Source organism: Triticum dicoccoides, chromosome 7B (assembly GCF_002162155.2).
Source record: "Triticum dicoccoides isolate Atlit2015 ecotype Zavitan chromosome 7B, WEW_v2.0, whole genome shotgun sequence".
NCBI lineage: Eukaryota > Viridiplantae > Streptophyta > Magnoliopsida > Poales > Poaceae > Triticum > Triticum dicoccoides.
In genome coordinates, this window is record NC_041393.1 from 302,662,154 (window position 1) to 302,665,445 (window position 3,292).

The 3,292-nt window shown below is 44.2% G+C and overlaps 1 long non-coding RNA gene across 1 annotated transcript; it reads left to right on the forward strand.

Moving 5' to 3' along the window:
* Positions 1-210: 210 nt before the first annotated feature.
* On the forward strand, positions 211-1,121 carry LOC119341065. Its single transcript, XR_005164868.1, has 2 exons — positions 211-313; positions 495-1,121. It is a non-coding gene; the product is annotated as an uncharacterized LOC119341065 (long non-coding RNA).
* The last annotated feature ends 2,171 nt before the right edge of the window (positions 1,122-3,292 follow it).

A 3,292-nucleotide genomic window follows, 5' to 3' on the forward strand; every position in this document is an offset into this window, starting at 1 on the left:
CCTCCTACCGCCGGCTGCCACCGACGAGGGATCCACGACCCTCACCACCGGATCCGCCATCGTCTGGATCCACATAACCGCGTCCCAACCTTCGATGGGGCCCCGTCGATGCTCTTACCGACCATGGACCTGTGCCTCCACCTCCCCCGATGCGGCCACAACCACCGAATCCAGCCGCCACCGGCCCCCAACGCGGCCTCACCCGCCCAATCCGGCCGCCACCGCCCCCTACGACCACTACCGGAGCTACTCTGCGCGACATTTGGTCGCCCGCAATCGCGGATCCCTGCCGTCGCGCCGGCGGATGACTCAGGTAATTTCTCCTTCTTTCCCCTTCTCCTCGCCCGTCACTCCCCTATCTGTTGTTCCATCGAATAATTCCCAACGCCTCCTCTATTTTGTATGTCTGGCAGCACTCCCTACATCGACGAAGAAGGTGAAAATTGCATTAGTGCAGCCCACTCCGTCCGTTGTTTTTTTGGGCTCAAATGCAGGTCACTACGTCCACATCGTTGGTGCTTCGAGGGGCGACCTGCAGTTAGCCCCTACCCTCCGTGTCCTAGCGGCCACCACATGCGGGCGACTGCACCCATCGTCAGCACGAGAAGGGGTCCTCCGACGAGTGCGCGTGCAGTACCCTTTAGGGGTGAGGCACTTGCTTTTTGGCTGTCGACACCTCCATCACCCAGTTTTGGCTGTCGATGGAGACCATCGGTGAAGTTTGCCACCTCCCCGCCTTCTACTGCCGCTCTGAGTGGTCATGCAGATCCTGCAGGGCTCCAGCTCGGCGTGCACAGCTCGTGCGCACACATGATCCGGTTCAGTGCTAGGGCACTCGCAGCCTTTTTTGCGTGCAGCTGCAGTTCGTTTGGACTCTGTGTGCAGTGAAGTTCGGGCGAGCCATGATGACAGAAAAGGAAGGAAATTAAGTGGGTCGAAAAGGGAACAGAATTAAAACCCCACTTGCCGAGGAGACAACAATCCGCAAGCATCATGCGCATGCAGTTCCTTTTGTATATGCTTACAATACGGTGTGTGTATGTGTGCTGTACACCCCCATCGCTTATTTTGTGTGGCAGCTCATTAGACCTCTGTATGAAGTGTGTCGTCTGTCTCGAGTACATTAACATTTGCAGTGCGTTTGGTCCGCGGATGTGGTTCACTTTTGAGAGTGATGTTGTTCACTTGCGCCCACCATGAAAGTGCAAAAAAATAGCGCAACAACAAAGATTGTAATGAGGTTCACTTTGATATATGTCGCGGTTCAGTTGCCCTAGTCTCTGTGGTCCACTATCGTTCATAAAAAAAGTTAAAAAAAGACAACAAAAACTCGTATGAGAAAAATTACGTCTAACAAAAGAAATTATGCAGCTCGTTTCCCCGTCCGATGCAGTGCGGTTTTCATTCAGAAGTAGTGCGGTCGGCCGTATGACGTTGTTCATCCCGTAAGTGCAAAAAAATTGTTACGAAAGCGAAAAAAAGTAATGCGGTTCACTTTTTGGTACTGTTGTGGTTCATTTACACCCGATGTGAAGTGCACTCTACTTTCCCGTTCTTGAAAAAATCACGTTTGAATAAAAGAACCCATGCAGTTCTCTTACCCGTGTGATGCAGTGCGTTTTTTCATCCATTGCAGTGCGGTTTTCAGTCGGATGAAGTACCCACGTCGATTTTGGTCTCGCGAAAAACAGAGTGTCCGCCTTTTGGTAAAATCGAAACTGCTCTTAAACCGTAAGGAATTAGAGAGAGCGTTCTACATGAAAAAGTTGTGTCTCGTCGATATCTTGCCAACGGCGTATGATTTGAATCATTTCGACCAGCCGTTCATAAAAATTTCGCGAAACAACAGCCGCTGCCTCTCGAAGTCAGCCACACGATTTTCAAAATTAACGAAAAACCGTAAGGAATATCAAAACCATTTCAACATATGAAAGTTGCGCGTTGTCCGTAGCTTTCCAACAGCGTATCATACGTCTCATTTCAACAAACGGTTAGAAAACTGGAGCAAAAACAGTACCGAAAAATTCAAAAAAATTGAAAAACAGAGTTCCGCGATTTAGTAAATTTGAAACTGCTCTTAAACCGTGATGAATTAGAAAACATAATACATATGAAAAAGATGCGCCTTGACGATATCTTTCCAACGGCATATCATTTGCTTTATTCCGATGAGCGGTTTAGAAAAAATCACGAAAATACGTTCGCTGCCACTCGTCATCCGTCGCGCCGTTTTTGAAACTGCTCTTAAACCATGAGGAATCTCGGAAAGTGTTTAACATAGAGAAGTTGCGCCTAATCCATAGCTTTTCAACGGTATATTATATGCCTCGTTCCGATAAACAATCAAAAAATTAGAGCGAAAACAATACTGAAAAAACACTGCGTGCAGTTTTTTCCGATGTGAAGTTCACTAGTCTATATTGCAGTGCTCGTCGTCAAGAAGATGCAGTGCACTTGCGTTCAGCGTGAAGTGCGGAAGTGGTGTGCAGAATAGTTATTCTGCTAATATTAGCAGAATAGACCGTATATATATATATATATATATATATATATATGACAAATGTTTCCTACAAGGAGTGGTAGTTATCACCACTTGCGTTTTGTATGTTGTATGTAGTATCTGTTGAAACCGAGAGTATGTACGTGTAGTATGTAGTATATAACAATGGTAAAGTAGTATATATACTAATTTTTAGGTAGTATGTACCATGTTTTGAGTATGCTCTTTTTTACGTACAAATATGTACGTATTTCATAAATATAACAAAAACTATGGGCTCATATGCAATTTTTCCATGTAACTTGCTTTGAAATATCTTAGATATATTATATGAACATATTTAAAATAATAAAATAGTATATATAGTACCATATGGTAGTATATGAGATATGTGGGGTAACTATCACCGGGTGGTAGGATGGATTTTCCATATATATATATATATCCAACTCAGATAATATATGGATTAATTCAAAGGTCCAAGAAAATTGCTTTTAAGCCTCCCGAAATACTGGGTTGGATTCCTGTTGCCAATATTTCCAAAGTTAAAAAGGAATATTTCCTTGGACTTGTTTGAAGAGATTTTTAATGTTGATCATTTTTAAAAGGTTTCCGAGGCTTTGAGAATTCCCTCAATTTGATTTCCTTGAATTTAAAATGATGCATGGATGCTTCTGATGCAACTAATTACAAACAAATTCTAGGGCTGTGACATTTCACCATTTGACACCCCGACCATAAGGACGATAAGTTTGTCGACATCTTAGTCCACTCCCTTGACATTGCATTGTT